We start from the raw sequence: 20,567 nt of genomic DNA on the forward strand, positions 1-20,567 counted from the left end.
AGCCTGACTAGTGAACCTTCAACCTTAACTTATTTTAGTAGGACTTCACTGAGTAATGGGGGTAGTCAAACACCGTCACTAGTGCCTTATGTCCAACTCTGCTCAGTACACTAGATTCGAATTCTGAGAGCTTTCTGATTTGAGGGTTTGAAACGAAGCGTTTACCCACTTCCGGCACGTGACCTCCGAAAAATTGGCCTCCATCGGTCACTGTAAGTTGGCCGTGGTTTTATCTTTAGTTGGAACTATTTTTTTTTCGGTTCTGCGGGAGGAAATAGGTAAGCGCTTTGGCTACGCGCGAGATAGTTATTTCGAATGTAGGGTATGATGCTTAGTGTCAAATTTTAATAAAAAAATATAATACTAATCTTTTTGATTAAACAAAAATAATTATGTTTATCAACAGAGATTCTAGTCGATGAAATGTTTTTAAAGAGTTGCATTGAGAAATCACCAGAGCTTATCGTCGGGGGATAAAATTTTAATATTTCGCGGAGCGGCTAAGATAGAGGGCGATGCTTTACGGTGTCTTTTTTGTGTAATACGGAAAAGCATCAATTTTCTTTAAACAAATATTTCAATAAAAGCCATTAACATATTAAACAAAGTAAATTAAAATAATGGAATAAGTTGTTGTTAATTAGAAGAACTGAGGAATTTGAAATAAGCTATTAAGCTATTCATTAAAATCAAAAGTAATAACAATAAGTATGTGAATTAGTAAACATTACCAAAGAACTGAGCCCCGTTTTGTCTAAATAGGGCGAAGGCGAATTAGACTACTAATTAAGAAGGACGATAACACGCTACTCAGTTCAAGCATGGACCAAGAATCTAAGGGGACTCACTGTTGAGGCTTTAAAAAACACGCGTTAATACTGGGAATAGGAAAATCATGGATAATTTTAGTTCAATGTGCATAAACGTGGCGTCGATTTCCGGTGTAGTTCACGTTAAATTTGACAAAATGGCGCCGTTGTTGTCGGTTAAATAATTAGGCTTAGTAAGTTTTAGACCTTTTATTTTTAAAATTGGTTCTTTAAAAGTTTAAGTAATGGCTATTAACCATTGTGTTAAGTAAAAACGAGGGTGCAGGTCACTTCCTTGATTAACGACGCACCCCTCAAAGATTAAATCCGATTTAATTGTGATTATTTTGATTAAATTCAATTTAATCACGATTAAGTTGATTAAATCACGTTTGATCATGATTAGAATGTTTAAAATGATTAAATCCTGATTAAAAAAATTATATCGTGATTAGTATGATTAAATCGAACTTTAGTTTTGATTTTAATGATAAATTCTTGATTCGACAGATTATATTGATTAAATCGTGTTTAAAATGATCAAATATAATTAAAATGATTAAATCTAATTAAAATGATTAAATCTAATTAAAATGATTAAATCTAATTAAAATGATTAAATCTAATTAAAATGATTAAATCTAATTAAAATGATTAAATCTAATTAAAATGATTAAATCTAATTAAAATGATTAAATCTAATTAAAATGATTAAATCTAATTAAAATGATTAAATCTAATTAAAATGATTAAATCTAATTAAAATGATTAAATCTAATTAAAATGATTAAATCTAATTAAAATGATTAAATCTAATTAAAATGATTAAATCTAATTAAAATGATTAAATCTAATTAAAATGATTAAATCTAATTAAAATGATTAAATCTAATTAAAATGATTAAATCTAATTAAAATGATTAAATCTAATTAAAATGATTAAATCTAATTAAAATGATTAAATCTAATTAAAATGATTAAATCTAATTAAAATGATTAAATCTAATTAAAATGATTAAATCTAATTAAAATGATTAAATATAATTAAAATGATTAAATCTAATTAAAATGATTAAATCTAATTAAAATGATTAAATCTAATTAAAATGATTAAATCTAATTAAAATGATTAAATCTAATTAAATGATTAAATCTAATTAAAATGATTAAATCTAATTAAAATGATTAAATCTAATTAAAATGATTAAATCTAATTAAAATGATTAAATCTAATTAAAATGATTAAATCTAATTAAAATGATTAAATCTAATTAAAATGATTAAATCTAATTAAAATGATTAAATCTAATTAAAATGATTAAATCTAATTAAAATGATTAAATCTAATTAAAATGATTAAATATAATTAAAATGATTAAATCTAATTAAAATGATTAAATCTAATTAAAATGATTAAATCTAATTAAAATGATTAAATCTAATTAAAATGATTAAATCTAATTAAAATGATTAAATCTAATTAAAATGATTAAATCTAATTAAAATGATTAAATCTAATTAAAATGATTAAATCTAATTAAAATGATTAAATCTAATTAAAATGATTAAATCTAATTAAAATGATTAAATCTAATTAAAATGATTAAATCTAATTAAAATGATTAAATCTAATTAAAATGATTAAATCTATTTAAGATGATTAAATCTAATTAAATGATTAAATCTAATTAAAATGATTAAATCTAATTAAAATGATTAAATCTAATTAAAATGATTAAATCTAATTAAAATGATTAAATCTAATTAAAATGATTAAATCTAATTAAAATGATTAAATCTAATTAAAATGATTAAATCTAATTAAAATGATTAAATATAATTAAAATGATTAAATCTAATTAAAATGATTAAATATAATTAAAATGATTAAATCTAATTAAAATGATTAAATATAATTAAAATGATTAAAACTAATTAAAATGATTAAATCTAAATAAAATGATTAACTCTAATTAAAATGATTAAATCTAATTAAAATGATTAAATCTAATTAAAATGATTAAATCTAATTAAAATGATTAAATCTAATTAAAATGATTAAATCTAATTAAAATGATTAAATCTAATTTAAATGATTAAATATAATTTAAATGATTAAATCTAATTTAAATGATTAAATCTAATTTAAATGATTAAATCTAATTTAAATGATTAAATCTAATTTAAATGATTAAATCCTGATTAAAAAGAATATATCATGATTAAAATGATTAAATCTCGTTTAAATCATGATTAGATTTTTAATCTTGATTACCCTGATTTAATCATGATTACGCTGATTTAATAATTTTACTATGATTAAGACGCACCCAAAATGGAAATGACCTGCCCCTCGAGTAAAATAATCAGTAAGCCGCATAAAGCTGAGGTGTTTTAATCAGATTCACCGGAACCCATTTCATTTCTAAACTTAAAAATGTAATTAACTAAACCGTACTTTATCGCACGTACTGTCACCTACGGCCCGACTAAGCCGCTGGTATAGTGGTCGTTGTACAGAATTCTATGGCGCTTCAAAGGTGCTGGTGTACCTCAGTAAGCCTTCCGATTTAGGACACGACTACCGTGTCAAAATAACGTGAACAGCGAGTCCCCTTAGATTCTTGCTTCTTGGTCCATGGTTCAAAGTCCCAGTCGAAGCTTGACGAGAATGTCCGTGTCGAAAAAGGATCGGGGTCAAAGTTAAACATATTATCTTACTTGTGTTAAAACTCATTCCGAAAGCAATAAACGATAATGGGAAATTAGCCTTCTCCGGTTATATGGAGCCAACATGAGAAACTAATAAACGGCTGGATTTTCGTCAAATAAGCAGACGCTTTGAGATTTATTGTTTTATTAGCTTCTCATGTTGGCCGCTACGTGGCTTTCTACAAACTAAAACGGCTAATTGGGTACTAAATGAATGTCCTAGTTTTGGCTTAATGCGTCAATGGCGAGCATCTATTTAATTTTAGGCAGTTTGTTGACAATACTAATATATGTTACTATACATGTCCTATTTTTAAAAATATAAGTAACATAACAGACATAAGTGTGACACCCAAAGATTGCGGTTAATGATAATCTGACGCGGAGTTATTACGTAATCGGAAGTGGAAACTCTTCGTTTACAAAATTACTGTCAGGTAAGTGTGTTGGCGAAAAGTACAATATTTTTTATTGGTTTTGGAGAGACTGTGATTCCGCCATCTATTGAGCGAAATCGGTAGTATTAATAATGGCAACTTTTCCCAATTCTAATTAAATATATTTTGGGAAAATACTGTAATTAGAATGTTAATTCTATTTAAGTACTTTCTTATACTATAAATTATTCGTAGTTAAAATAACGTTATTTATAAATATGAAATAATAATTAAGATAATATTTTGACCATTTGGGGAATAATTTAAATAAAAAATCTAGATAGGCATATTTCTTTGTTGGAAATACATATATTTAAAAACCTTTTTTTTTTCATTTTGACAGTTCAAACTGTTGTCATAAACTTATAAAACATTTAAATAAAGTTTTTTCGTGTAAAATTTAAAAAAAAATTAGATATCATAGTAACAGATTAACACTTGACAACTGTTAATAAATCACTGTTAGTCATTTCAAAGGTTGTACATGTTATGCGTGTCTTTGGAGAGATTCAATTTTACTTTAAGGTGGTAGAATAAATTAAAACAGAATAGAATTCCTTTTAGGAAAAATAATTTCCTTCGGGTCGGATGAAAATTTTATAGTTCTTGGTATTTGATTTAGAAAACCTTGGGCGGATATTTTAAAATAAATCTCGATTTAAATATTTTAAAGATTAAGGATTAATGAAGGGAAAAGCGTTATAACCAATTCACATCTTCTCGAAGATTTATTATTAATAAACTACTCTTTTCTGCTAACAGAATTCTTCGTAGAATTAAAGTAACTCTTAAAGGCTAAGTAATTAATGTTACGTTGCTTTTACATACAATTCCTCGGGATTTGTAGGTATTAGATTCACGTACAGTGTAGCTGATGCCGAATTTTACATAACTCTTCAACAGCTAGTACTGGATGGGTAAATTATAGGTCAATCGGAAGGCAAAAATATTTCCTCAGTAATCCATGTAGAGTTTTTACGATCGGGGGACCCAAAGGTTGAGAAACGTCCTGCAGAAGTAAAAAATTATTTTGGAAGATTAAAATCCGTTGTACTTTCATTTTTGCATTTAAATGTTGGTGTATTTTGAAAAATTTTCATCAATATATGTGAGAGGTCCATTGCAATTTATAGCGAAATTCTTCAAAATGATTGCATGGCGTTTCGATGTTCAACGATATACAAAAGTTAAAATTCCAGTCAGAGATTCCAACAGTAACCGGTACTGCGTAGTTACTTTTGTTATCATCGCAAACTGCAGGTATCAATAAAACTAAAATACAACAATGTTGCCCTATTGACATTGAAAATTTTGACTTTGGGACATTTACCAGAACATCGAATTTCAATCGATGCCCGAGAATAGAAGTTGTTCGATGAGTATGGAAACTCTAAGCAAAATAGTTGTATATTAATTTTACTGATAACGGCAGTTTTCGATGGCAGCTAGAGATCTTAAAGGGGAACGGCCAAGGTTTTCCAAATATCGCCTTATTTGCATATCAAAATATCAACAAGACGTTCAATATACTTACACTTACCTTTTTTTTCTTGAAAAAATAGTTTTTGGCCTAAAAAGTTGAAACATAAAATAACGCCGAGTATTTGGGTTTGAATTTTCGCCGCCATCTTAAGGTGTATCGCCAGCGCCAGCAGTACCTTAGTGAGCGATTTGCGAACTATCCTAGCTTTTAAATTTGAGCAATTAGGGGATCTTAAAATTCATTTTGCGCGTGAAAATACGCCGCCATTATAGGGTATAATAGCAGGTAAATAAGCCTGCTATACCTCATAATGTAAAGGTACTTTCGCGCGCAAAAACGTAATTTTGAAATCGGGCAACTTAGGCTTAGGTCTCGTATAACTGGAACGCGCCGCGCGTGCAAAACAAATCTTTCGCGTCTTCAGCAGCGCACGCGCTTTTCATTTTCCCTAAATTGCGGATAACGATACCACGGTTCATTTTACAGTGAATATTTCAAACTCAATTACCTGTAAATCTTATTAAAATAGTCGACCATCATGTGCTGCCAGGAAGCTTCTGTAATTTCGATAGTTTTGGTCTCTGAGTGAAAAACAGTGAAATGTGCCGATGTTTCTGTAAAAATTACTGGTTTTCAATGAATGACGAAACTGTAAAGTTTATTAATATTTCTGTAAATAACACATATTAGAAACACACTGTAGAATTTACCGAAATGGTCTCTTTCTTGGAATATGCAAAGTAGTGTGTATTTTACAGAAACTTACTGTACTATCGACAAACAGATTTGACTGTAAAATATACAGCGGATTTCTGGCATCAGGGGTTGCCAGTAAATTTCTGTAATTGTTACAGTACATTTTTCTATCAGTGTAGCGCACCGGTTGAGGAAGTTTACATATTTTTTAAAACGTGGAATCTCCGATCATCCCGATTTACTCTCAAATTTGATTCGGCTCGCCTATTCTACGTACCACACTTGAGAAGAAAAATAAAATTTAATTTTATGCCGTTCTCAGTAGCGTGGATTATTTTTTTTTAAGCAAGTGATGCAATTTTTGGGTAAAATGGGTACGCGACGAAGAAATTAGAACTAATAACACTTAACAAATGAGTGGTTATTTACTTATTTCTACGGTTGAATTCAAGTCTATCAATTTACAATCATTCCTTACATCAGAACTTACAACTTTGCGAAAATCCAATTTTGGGTAAAAATCCAATTTTGGGTAAAAATCCAATTTTGGGTAAAAATCCAATTTTGGGTAAAAATCCAATTTTGGGTAAATATCTTAAAAATTTATCTTAAACTTTATTGTTTAACTTTAAATATAATATTTGTTTAAAAAATGGTTTCACTATCTAAATTCTTCGAATTTTACAAGTACTTAATAAAGCTTTTCGAATTAAATTTACATAACCTGCTTGAATTTTATTCAATTTAAAAACTTGATAAAATTTCATCCAATTTACGGTAGCTGATAAAATTTCATCCAATTTACGGTAGCTGATAAAATTTTATCCAATTTACAGTAACTAAACAAATTTAGACATTAGATATGAATTTACCCAATTTATAGTACCTGATCAATCTACCCAAATTTAGACATTTGATATGAATTTTACCAATTTACCTGAATTTAGATATTTATAGTAAATTTACCCAATATACCCATTTGAATTTAGATTTTTACCCAAATTTATTCGGCTTTATCGACCAGAATAACCCTTAAGACTAATTTTTATCCAAATCTTAAAAGGTAGGGTGGTAAGTTAAAAAACATTTAGTTGATTTGTCGTGGAATGACCCCAAATTTAGAAGTTTACCCAAATTTAGATATTTACCCAAATTAAGATATTTCAAATTAAAATATTTACCCAAATTTAAAAACTTAAGTTTAAATAAGCAAATTTTAAAACCCAAATTTAAATAACCAAATTAAAATACCCAAATTTAAATTCTTACCCAAATTAAAATACCTAAATTCAATTTCAATATTTAAATTAAAATATTTAGCAAAATTTAAATATTTACCAAAATTTAAATATTTACCAAAATTTAAATATTTACAAAAATTTAAATATTTACCAAAATTTAAATATTTACCAAATTTAGATATTTACCCTAATTAAGATAGTTACCCATAAAAATAACCAAAAAAAGATAGTTACCAAAAATTATCCATTGAAGAAAAATTAGCCATTTACCCAAAATGAGATATTTACCAAGAATTATGTATTTACCCAAAATTAGATACTTACCCAAAATCAGATATTTACCCAAAATTAGATAATTACCCAAAATTAGATAATTACCCAAAAATAGATATTTACCCAGAATTATATATTTACCCAAAATTAGATATTTACCCAAATTTAACCACCTTTTGTTGAATTTTTTTTTTATAATTTCATAAATGTCAATTTACATAGATAAATATATTACTTTAGTTGTCAAAAACGTTTTCGGTTGCCATGGTAAAACTAAAGCCCATCGCAATTTTTCCCTTTGGGGTTTTTTAAGTTACATGAAGGTCTCCTTAATCCCTGAATTTAAATAAAATCGATGAGTTACACCTCGGGTAGTCTCCTTATAAGTAAAGTATAAGTTTAAGAACCATTTATTTGAAAAGATAAAATTAAAGATACAATTTGGATATAGCGCTAGCCAAAAATTAAAACAAAAAAATACACTACTGTCAAAGAAAAGTTACTCTTACCTTTGAAAGGAATAAAAACAGCAGTGTCGTTAAGCGAATCACTCGCGTTGAATATTGAAAAATTAATAGATAAATAAAATATTTCGCTAACAGATTACAGAATTTTCTGATATTTAAAAAATTTGGAGGCCCATATGTTACATTTCGGGGGCCCCTTAAGACGACTTTTGGAGCCCCTGCCAAAATTTCAATTAAGCCCAGGCCTACACCGGCCTGTTGCTGGCGCCGCTACTGGCCGTTCTTACCACTTTCAAGCCTAAAACAATTTCTAAAAGGCGAAAAGTATTCTTGTTATACAAAGATAATAGATATAGAAAGTTAAATTGGATAAAACAAATTGACCGTTAAACCAATTTCTGAAGAAGAAAAACCAATTTGTCCCGTTGTCCTGTAAGTAATAAAAAAAACCTGTATTACCTTCTTTCCTATCATATTCTGTATAGGGCAAAGGAATAGGCGTATAGGGCAAAGGAATAGGTGTATCAGCGGCCGACATTTAGTCTCTCTAAATGAGCCGAGTGCCGCCATTTTGAACTGATCGCCACTTGAATGGAAAGAACTCGATAAACTACGACAAACATAATTATTTTGATCACCCCAAGTTGTCAGAATATAAAATCGTCTTTAGTTGGTCTGTCCCATCTGGCTCACGAGTGCGACCATTTTGAATTGGCCGACATCTTAATTAGATAGAGCTCGATTGACTGCTATACCGAGTAGCCTGTTTCTGAAATATCGGTGCTGAAAGTGGATAGCAGAAACTCTATTTCCCCAAATTGTCTCACGGATTCTTACAACTGCGATCGGATTGCCAGCCTCTCTCAAATTCCTCTAAACTGACAAGCGATAGGGAATACTATCAGGTACTTCCAAAGTACGAAGTATGAAAATTTTCGGTTTTACCCGCTTTATAAATTTGTATTACAATGGCTAGATAGCGCTGACCTGACGTATAAATATCGCCCCATCCTCAAGTGTACAGCGAAATTCGAAACAGTCATCCATCTTTAGAAATGTGATATTGGTTTCATTTAATTTTTTAACAGCATCTTTCTAAAAACCTACTTTACGCGTTTACAAAGTTATTGGATATATCCACGCACATTTGCATTACAAATATCGAATATTTAAAAGGTCGCATGAAACTTTTTAGTAAGCCTTTAAAAACTTAATGCTATTTTTCACATGATGTTGAATATACTTACCTGGCGTCGCTGCGGCCTTGATCTGGAAGGGGGCGGGCTTGGACGAGATTGCACCATTGCACTCTGGTGTAGTCGACTCCAACCACTTTTGCAAATTACAATAGATGGGACGTATAATTTCTGGTAGAGGGGTCCTGCGTACGCGCTCGACCCCTTCCTTAATCTATACGAAAGATAAACATTTACTATGTAGCTTTTAGATATTAAACTATTGGTCTAAAAGACTAATCTTGGGTCTAATAGAAGTAATGAACCCGTCGTAGAATTGGATCACGTATTCGTATGAAAATGAAAGGAAGATTTTCACAAAGCGATGTACGTTTAATGAATACATGCACATTAGTACGTGTGCACATTTGAATTACAACGCTGGCTTGGACGTGCTAGCTACAGTTTATTTGGTCGATTCCGCTTAGGCATAAAGCGGCACCAGGGGAATGGGCTGCTTATAGAAATTGCGTAAGAGTTTATTTTCAGTAGATCAAAACCATAGCGACGATGAGCGTCCACGGGAAAACATGTGTTAGGCCTATCCAAGGACAGTAGATACAGGGACCAGAAAGCAGGAAAAAATATTTCGATTTTAATCGTCTTCATATTCACGGGGAGTTAGATGTAAACAAACCGCAGCCATGGATAGTGCTATTGTAGTTAGTTTTTACCATTTTTATGTTAAATTAAAAATAAAACTACCAGCGTAAATAAAAAAATGCCCATTCGTTTTGAACGCTTAAGCCTCGCCAAGAACCGCTAAAATTAGGTGACTGCCATTTTTTTTTGTTTACAACTAACTCTCCTCGCGATTAGGTCGTTTTATGTGATATATTCCAACAGAGGCCGCCAATACATTTTCTCGTCCCTGTATTTACTGTCCTTAGCCTATCGGAATATTTTAAATCTATGCTCGCCGGCGTCAGGTTTTTGACTAAAGTGAAACTTCGTACTGCTCTTGGAATTCATTGCCTCGCGTGTAGTCTATAGGTGGTATTAACGAGAAGATGGCGGCCATTGCTCTAAGGTAGATAGTTATGGATGACACTAGCCTTCAACTACAGTAATGATGATGTCACGAGAATACACCCTTTAGTGTTTACCCACTTCCTGTCAAAGTAATCGCTTCTTTTCGAAAACGTTAATGGGAAAGATCTCGGTTTTCGAACTTATACTCGAAATCAATGTTACCCCTTTTAGGAATAAAACAAGTATACAGGAGTTGCGGAGAGCTGCGAAATCGGTTTCGTCAGTGACCGTGAACTCGCGCGAGACGGAGGGGTTCAAACGCGACTAGCGCCAACTGCATACGTAATTTTGCAACTATTAGCATTTTACAGCATTGTTTTCACGTCGTCTGGTTTGTTTTGAAACATTTCTAAATTCTTTGCGCTTTTTTCCAAAATGACTCGTATTTGTTTGGAGGAATAAAACAAACCAGACGACGCGAAAACAATGATATAAAACGATAGTAGTTGCAAAATTCCGTATGCAGTTGGCGCTAGTCGCGTTTGAACCCCTCCGTCTCGCACGAGTTCACGGTCACTGACGAAACCGATTTCGCAGCTCTCCGCAACTCCTGTATACTTGTTTTATTCCTCCAAGGTTACCCGAGCCAACTAAAGCGGTCGGTATTTAACAATAATAATTATCAGAGTAGTTTCATTACCTGATCAATAGATGTCCTTAGTTCTCGTCCGTTTTTAAAGGCAATTCTCAAAAGCATCCCCTGATATAAAAAATCATCGACTTAATTTACATAGAAAAATTAGTTGTTTTCCCTCCAATCGTTAGTCCTAAGTTGTAAAATATTATTAAACAGAGTTGCCTTGATCTTTTTAATGTAGAAGCAGATGTTACTACGAATGAAGTGGAAAAATGCAAATTGGTTTACAAGTCATTTAACGCTCTTCGTATTAGTATCAGCAGGATTACCTAGCTCTACTTGGAATGCTTATCTTGCCGTATCGCGTATGGTAAGATCACTCTGACGGCTTTGGCCCCGCCTACGAGAGAAAAAATCCCCTCATCGCGCGCTCCTCTCTCACGTGTTGTTTGTTAAGTTAACATAGTGACGTCAAAAAAACTCTCGAGACGAAAATCTGCCGCAATAAGCATTCCAAGTAGCAAAATGGATTCCTGCTATCAGACAATAAATTTAACCTAACTCTAATCTATTAATATTTAAGAGAGTTCACTTTATTTAGCGAATTATATTTCCGGCGGAGGCCGAAAAATCTCCGCCTTTGGTAGTGGTCGAAGCTAACAGTGACTTAGAGTAAACGGTACGAGGTCTCTATTATGTTTGGTGAAAACCAGCTTGTAAGGATAAAAGATATTTTTGCTCTCTTAACAAAAGATATAGCTTACTTGTTTTGAGTATGGATTGTAATTAGTATTTTGGATGTCCAGTAAGTGTTCAAGCTTTCGCTACGCAATTGGGAGAGCATTGTGAGGGAGATGGGTTCTACTGATACATTCATTGCATCTATTTCATATTTATATTTTAAATGGGTCGAGCGCGAACGCATGACCCGCAAGTCGCAATTTGTGACCAGTGGTAAGAGTCAGTACCACCCGCAGTGCCAAGGAAAGAACTTCTCCAAGCCCTCTTCTAATTGATAGAGATCCAGGCTTCGTCAAGAGAGTATGTTAAAGTCAGTTAGAGGTCAATTAATTTATAGAAAATGTATTTCTTGGTGATTTTGCAAGAATTTAGCTGTCATACAAGATTAAAGTTAGGGCTTCTTTCATCTCGCAAATTTAAAAAAAATAATCAGCTAGGCTAATACCCAAGGCAACACCTTAGGCCCAAGTCATCGAGCGTGATTTGACTTTAGATTAATTGGTTTTCTGTATTTTTCTAGTTTGATTTGCTTATGAGTTTACCTATGACGTAAATTTGAAAAAAAGTTCTCACTAATTATTTCGACAATCTGAAATTCTTATGAAATATAATTATAAATTTATTGTACAGGGTGTCCACTAAAAACGAAAAATAATAACTAACTGAAACTTTTTTTTAATTTAAAATTTCTATGGAACATTCCTCGTGCAGGGCAACATTTACTAGTGTAAAATTGAATAATCTTTAATTCTGGGCTTCTGTAAGTTCTGTTTGGTCAAATCGCGTCAAATCAAAGTTTTTTGAGCGAATAATATGGCGAGCAACAACTTTCTAATTGGAACCAAATCCTTTAATACAACGGTTCTCGAGATAGTTTTTAAATGACTTTGAAGGTATGGTTCAAGGTCATTCAATTTTACACTAGTAAATGTCACCCTGCACAAAGAATGTTCCATAGAAATTTGAAAAAAAAATAACTTTTTCAGTTATTTATAATTTGGTTTAGTGGACACCCTGTATAGCGCAGGGCATTGTTTGTTTGTGGGTTTCTGTTCTGGGGCTGAAAAACGGATCACGTGGTTTTACGAGCTACATTCTACCCCCTTCTTGCACCTCCTTATCTTAATAATCTCAGGCATAAGTTTCAAATTCCCATCCCATACATGGACTACTTATTACTCGATCATGACTGACTTCCTACTTCGGTTTTTGGTTCGCGGCTACAGACCCAGCTTCATGAGCTATGAATGCTTTTCGTTGACTACTACACTTCTCAATTACGCCATCACAAAAAATTTAGAATGTTCTTAGTGGTCAGTGTTTATCATTTTAACATTTAAAGAAAGGGGTCGAGCGCGTACGCAAGACCCCGCTACCAGAAATTATACGCCCCATCTATCGCAATTAGCAAAAGTGGTTGGAGTCACTCACACCAGAGTGCATTGGTGCAACCTCATCCAAGCCCGCCTCCTGTCAGATCAAGGCTGCAGCGACGCCAGGTAAGTATAATCTCTGTTACTTAAGGGATATTATTAATTGTTTGTAAGTAAACTAAAAGAGCGATAAGTGACCATTTAATTATTCGAAATTTGTGATACAAATGAGCTGTAATATATAAAATAACTTTGCAAACGCATGACATAGGTACTCAGCAAGATAAGGTTCAAGAATTAAACCGATATCAAAATCACGTTTCAAAGATGGTTTTCTGGATCGAATTTCACAGTTCGCTTTAGGAAGTGGCGATATTTTAGACTAGGTCAGCGCTATCTAGCGGATGCAATACAAATTTGTAAAACGGGGGAAATTTCGTCTCAATTATTAACTCTCCGCTCCGAAATGATAATTCTGATAGAGGGTTAGTCGGTATAGCATTTTGACAAAATGGCGCCATTGTTGTCGGTTAAATAATTAGGCTTAGTAAGTTTTAGACCTTTTATTTTTAAAAATGGTTCTTTAAAAGTTTAAGTAATGGCTATTAACCACTGTGTTAAGTAAAAATAATCAGTAAGCCGCATATAGCTGAGGTGTTTTAATAAAATTCACTAGGAACCCATTTCATTTCTAAACTTAAAAAATGTAATTAACTAAACCTAACTTTATCGCACGGACTGTCACCTAAGCCCCGACTAAGCCGCTGGTTGTGATAGTTCTACAGAATTCGTGAGGCGCTTCATAGGTGCTGGTGTACCTCAGTAAGCCTTCCGATTTAGGACACGACTACCGTGTCAAAATAACGGGAACAGCGAGTCCCCTTAGAGAAGAGGTCCATGGTTCTAATGCGAGTCCCAGTCGAAGCTTGACGAGAATGTCCGTGTCGAAAAAGGTTCGGTGTCAAAGTTACACATATTATCTTACTTGTGTTACAACTAATTCCGAAAGCAATAAACGATAATGGGAAATTAGCCTTCTCCGGTTAAATGGAGCCAACATGAGAAACTAATAAAGGGCTGTATTTTCCTCAGCTAAGCAGACGCTTTGAGATTTATTGTTATATGAGCTTCTCATATTGGCCGCTACGTGGCTTTCTACAAACTAAAACGGCTAATTGGGTACTAAATGAATGTCCTAGTTTTGGCTTAATGCGTCAATGGCGAGCACCTACATAATTTTAGCCAGTATGTCGGAAATATTAATAGGTCAGAGTGTGCACTAGCTGGTGGCTTTACCGGTAGTCGGGGTCCGGCTCTTGTAACCCATAAGGACCGTGGTGCACTGGGAGGTGTTAGCTGTGGTCAACTGATCCTATATCCACGTCCGAATTCGGTCAGGTATGGGCTGGAAAATGGGTTTCGACTCAGTCTAACGGAGATGGTTCAGGTAAACAGGCTGCCTCGGAGGATTGGGCAACCTGCTGTGGGTCGGCGGGTCTCCGTATGAGGCGCGTTCGTCCAGTTTCCCGGCTTTATGGGGCAACACCGGATGTCCGGTGCCAGCTGTGTGACCGTCGTTTCCCTTTAGGAGCTCTTTCTGAAAGGTGTCAGTGGTGTAGTCGGGCCAGGGCGGGCCAGGGCTTCACCCCGGTGCTTTTTCCAAAGGCAGGGCGCACCCTGCCTCTTTTTTTAACTTGCCAGGGTGCACCTTTCTTCTATTCCGTAAATAATGTTTCTCGAATAAAGGGGTATATGAATATATTATAATTTTTGCCCACAGGAAAAGACCATAACAATTTCCAATAGTTACCTAGGTACGGCCAGCTTCGATCACGCTAAATATCGAAGTTGGACGTACATTTATAGCGGCTGGTACAGCCAACTTCGATTACGCGCGAAATAGAAGTTGGCCGTACCCATGTAGCGCCCCGGTTCTTTTTGTTTTAGGACTACACCACTGAAAGGTGTGGCTCTCTACCAACGTAGGTAGGGTGTCAGCTGGAGTTGCTATATTCGCCCAATTTATGAGTGGCTTGCGTAGAGGGTGAGACCGTCAGTAGTAGGGCACTACTACTCATGCTGGGTTGCTGGGTTTGTCACATGTCCGGGCTTGTGGATGCTGGCGTAGGGCATTCTGATGAGACCACCGGTGTAGTAGGCTGTTTATTCGTTTGGAGCACCGGTATATATGAATTTTTGACGACCATACTAATAAAGAGTATATGTTTACTGCATATTGTCTACACTAGGAGCAACAAACACAAGTAGAACGCAGCTATAGCCTTTAAACACGCTAACGAAGGGTTGTGCACGAATTTCATTGGACGAGCGTCACGACCCTTTACGCTGAACGTTTTACGGGCGGGGGAGAAGACAATTTCCGAATATTTCCCTTCCGACGGCAGCAGGCGCTAAAGCGTCTAACCAATGAAAAATGTACGCAAGAAAATCCACGACTTTTGACGGGTTGCGCTCTCCTTGTGTGGGGTGCTGTGTTTGTTGCTCCTAGGTCTACATGACTTCTATGTTACATTAATGTCCTATTTGTCAAAATATAAGTAACATAACAAACTTAAGTGTGACACCCAACGATTTCGGTTAGAGATATTACGTAATCGGAAGTGGAAACTCGTCACAACCTTCTCTCTTCGTTTATAAAATGTTGGCGAAAAGTACTTTTGGTTTTGGAAATATTGTGATTCCGCCATCTATTGAGCGAAATCGAAAGTATTAATAATGGCAACTTTTCCTAACTCGAATTAAATATATTTTGGGAAAATACTGTAATTAGAATGTTTATTCTTTTTAAGTACTTCCTTATACTATAAATTATTCCTGGTTAAAATCACGTTATTTAAAAATATGAAATAATAATTAAGATAATATTTTGACAATTTTGGGAATAATTTAAATTAAAAATCTAGATAGGCATATTTCTTTGTTGGAAATACATATATTTAAAAACTTTTTTTTTAATTTTGACAGTTCAAACTGTTGTCATAAACTTATATAACATTTAAATAAAGTTTTTCGTGTAAAATTAAAAAGAAATTAGATATCATAGTGACACTCTGAAATAGATTAACACTTGACAACTGTTAATAAATAACTGTTAGTCATTTCAAAGGTTGTACATGTTATGCGTAAAGATTAAGGATTAGTGAAGGGAAAAGCGTTATAACCAATTCACATCTTCTCGAAGATTTATTATTAATAAACTACTTTTTTCTGCTAACAGAATTCTTCGTAGAATTAAAGTAACTCTTAAAGGCTAAGTAATTAAGTTTTTACGATCGGGGGACCCAAAGGTTGAGAAACGTCCTGCAGAAGTAAAAAATTATTTTGGAAGATTAAAATCCGTTGAACTTTCATTTATGCATTTAAATGTTGGTGTATTTTGAAATTTTTCCATCAATATATGTGAGCGGTCCATTGCAATTTATGGCGAAATTCTTCAAAATGATTGCATGGCGTTTCGGTGTTCAACGATATACAAAAGTTAAAATTCCAGTCAGAGATTCCAACAGTAACCGGTACTGCGTAGTTACTTTTGTTATCATCGGAAACTGCAGGTATCAATAAAACTAAAATACAACAATGTTGCCCTATTGACATTGAAAATTTTGACTTTGGGACATTTACCAGAACATCGAATTTCAACCGATGCCCGAGAATAGAAGTTGTTCGATGAGTATGGAAACTCTAAGCAAAATAGTTGTATATTAATTTTATTGATAACGGCAGTTTTCGATTTCAGCTAGAGATCTTAAAAAGGAACGGCCAAGGTTTTCCAAATATTGCCTTATTTGCATATCAAAATATCAACAAGACGTTCAATATACTTACACTTACCTTTTTTTTCTTGAAAAAATAGTTTTTGGCCTAAAAAGTTGAAACATAAAATAACGCCGAGTATTTGGGTTTGAATTTTCGCCGCCATCTTAAGGTGTATCGCCAGCGCCAGCAGTACCTTAGTGAGCGATTTGCGAACTATACTAGCTTTTAAATTTGAGCAATTAGGGGATCTTAAAATTCATTTTGCGCGTGAAAATACGCCGCCATTATAGGGTATAAACGCAGGTAAATAAGCCTGCTATACCTCATAATGTAAAGGTACTTTCGCGCGCAAAAACGTAATTTTGAAATCAGGCAACTTAGGCTTAGGTCTCGTATAACTGGAACGCGCCGCGCGTGCAAAACAAATCTTTCGCGTCTTCAGCAGCGCGCGCGCTTTTCATTTTCCCTAAATTTCTTTATTTTATTAAAAATTAACCGCTTAATATTTTTTATGCGGTTTTCACCATAAATTTTAGTTTTTAACGGGCTATAGGGCTATTTAACTGGTAAAAGCTTGACCGTTCCCCTTTAAGCCATGCTGTTAGGTCATTAAAGGGCGACACATGGTTGGAATCTCTGGATGAATTTTGCCCTTGGTGTAATACAAACACGAATAAATTCAGAAAACATTACAGATTTAATAATAATCAGCAAGGCACCACCTTAGGCCTAAGTCCAGTAACAAGTATAAATAAATTCCCTAGAATACAAAATTCTAAAACCATAAAAATCCTTAAAACATTCATTCGGTTAGAACTCTGAAACACGCAATAAAGTTAAAAGAACATATGGGCAATTGCGGATAACGATACACCGGTTCATTTTACAGTGAATATTTCAAACTCAATTACCTGTAAATCTTATTAAAATAGTCGACCATCATGTGCTGCCAGGAAGCTTCTGTAATTTCGATAGTTTTGGTCTCCGAGTGAAAAACAGTGAAATGTGCCGATGTTTCTGTAAAAATTACTGGTTTTCAATGAATGACGAAACTGTAAAGTTTATTAATATTTCTGTAAATAACACATATTAGAAACACACTGTAGAATTTACCGAAATGGTCTCTTTCTTGGAATATGCAAAGTAGTGTGTATTTTACAGAAACTTACTGTACTATCGACAAACAGATTTGACTGTAAAATATACAGCGGATTTCTGGCATCAGGGGTTGCCAGTAAATTTCTGTAATTGTTACAGTACATTTTTCTATCAGTGTAGCGCACCGGTTGAGGAAGTTTACATATTTTTTAAAACGTGGAATCTCCGATCATCCCAATTTACTCTCAAATTTGATTCGGCTCGCCTATTCTACGTACCACCCTTGAGAAGAAAAATAAAATTTAATTTTATGCCGTTCTCAGTAGCGTGGATTATTTTTTTTTAAGCAAGTGAAGCAATTTTTGGGTAAAATGGGTACGCGACGAAGAAATTAGAACTAATAACACTTAACAAATTAGTGGTTATTTACTTATTTCTACGGTTGAATTCAAGTCTATCAATTTACAATCATTCCTTACATCAGAACTTACAACTTTGCGAAAACAAATGTCCATAGGTACACTAACAAGGAGACTACCCGAGGTGTAACTCATCGATTTTGTTTAAATTCAGGGATTAAGTAGACCTTCATGTAACTTAAAAAACCCCTAAGGGAAAAAATGCGATGGTCTTTAGTTTTACCATGGCAACCGAAAATGTTTTTGACACCTAATATATAATATTTCTCTATGTAAATTAACATGGTAAAATAAAAGATTCTAAGGGTCTTATGAAAATTTGAAATTTTTTAAACAAAGGTGGTTAAATTTGGGTAAATATCCAATTTTGGTAAATATCTAATTTTGGGTAAATATCTAATTCCGGGTAAATATCTAATTTTGGGTAAAAATCTAATTTTGGGTAAAAATCCAATTTTGGGTAAAAATCCAATTTTGGGTAAATATCTTAAAAATTTATCTTAAACTTTATTGTTTAACTTTAAATATAATATTTGTTTAAAAAATGGTTTCACTATCTAAATTCTTCGAATTTTACAAGTACTTAATAAAGCTTTTCGAATTAAATTTACATAACCTGCTTGAATTTTATTCAATTTAAAAACTTGATAAAATTTCATCCAATTTACGGTAGCTGATAAAATTTTATCCAATTTACAGTAACTAAACAAATTTAGACATTAGATATGAATTTACCCAATTTATAGTACCTGATCAATCTACCCAAATTTAGACAATTGTTATGAATTTTACCAATTTACCTGAATTTAGATATTTATAGTAAATTTACCCAATATACCCATTTGAATTTAGATTTTTACCCAAATTTATTCGGCTTTATCGACCAGAATAACCCTTAAGACTAATTTTTATCCAAATCTTAAAAGGTAGGGTGGTAAGTTAAAAAACATTTAGTTGATTTGTTGTGGAATGACCCCAAATTTAGAAGTTTACCCAAATTTAGATATTAACCCGAATTAAGATATTTCAAATTAAAATAGTTACCCAAATTTAAAAACTTAAGTTTAAATAAGCAAATTTAAAAACCCAAATTTAAATAACCAAATTAAAATACCCAAATTTAAATTCTTACCCAAATTAAAATACCTAAATTCAATTTCAATATTTAAATTAAAATATTTAGCAAAATTTAAATATTTACCAAAATTTAAATATTTACCAAAATTTAAATATTTACCAAAATTTAAATATTTACCAAAATTTAAATATTTACCAAAATTTAAATATTTACCAAATTTAGATATTTACCCTAATTAAGATAGTTACCCATAAAAATAACCAAAAAAAGATAGTTACCAAAAATTATCCATTGAAGAAAAATTAGACATTTACCCAAAATGAGATATTTACCAAGAATTATGTATTTACCCAAAATTAGATACTTACCCAAAATCAGATATTTACCCAAAATTAGATAATTACCCAAAATTAGATAATTACCCAAAAATAGATATTTACCCAGAATTATATATTTACCCAAAATTAGATATTTACCCAAATTTAACCACCTTTTGTTGAATTTTTTTTTATAATTTCATAAATGTCAATTTACATAGATAAATATAGTACTTTAGTTGTCAAAAACGTTTTCGGTTGCCATGGTAAAACTAAAGCCCATCGCAATTTTTCCCTTTGGGGTTTTTTAAGTTACATGAAGGTCTACTTAATCCCTGAATTTAAATAAAATCGATGAGTTACACCTCGGGTAGTCTCCTTGTAAGTAAAGTATAAGTTTAAGAACCATTTATTTGAAAAGATAAAATTAAAGATACAATTTGGATATAGCGCTAGCCAAAAATTAAAACAAAAAAATACACTACTGTCAAAGAAAAGTTACTCTTACCTTTGAAAGGAATAAAAACAGCAGTGTCGTTAAGCGAATCACTCGCGTTGAATATTGAAAAATTAATAGATAAATAAATTATTTCGCTAACAGATTACAGAATTTTCTGATATTTAAAAAATTTGGAGGCCCATATGTTACATTTCGGGGGCCCCTTAAGACGACTTTTGGAGCCCCTGCCAAAATTTCAATTAAGCCCAGGCCTACACCGGCCTGTTGCTGGCGCCGCTACTGGCCGTTCTTACCACTTTCAAGCCTAAAACAATTTCTAAAAGGCGAAAAGTATTCTTGTTA

General features: G+C 32.7%; 2 non-coding genes across 2 annotated transcripts; one reads left to right on the plus strand and one right to left on the minus strand.

Annotated features, from left to right (window-relative positions):
- Window positions 1-9,357: 9,357 nt before the first annotated feature.
- Window positions 9,358-9,520, plus strand: LOC149922553 (U1 spliceosomal RNA). Its single transcript, XR_016477497.1, has one exon. It is a non-coding gene; the product is annotated as a U1 spliceosomal RNA (small nuclear RNA).
- A 3,527-nt stretch (window positions 9,521-13,047) lies between these two features.
- Window positions 13,048-13,210, minus strand: LOC149922554 (U1 spliceosomal RNA). The gene has a single exon (XR_016477482.1). It is a non-coding gene; the product is annotated as a U1 spliceosomal RNA (small nuclear RNA).
- Between the last annotated feature and the right edge of the window lie 7,357 nt (window positions 13,211-20,567).

This window comes from Leiobunum rupestre, chromosome 11 (assembly GCF_980474605.1).
Source record: "Leiobunum rupestre chromosome 11, qqLeiRupe1.1.hap1, whole genome shotgun sequence".
Taxonomy (NCBI): Eukaryota; Metazoa; Arthropoda; class Arachnida; order Opiliones; family Sclerosomatidae; genus Leiobunum; species Leiobunum rupestre.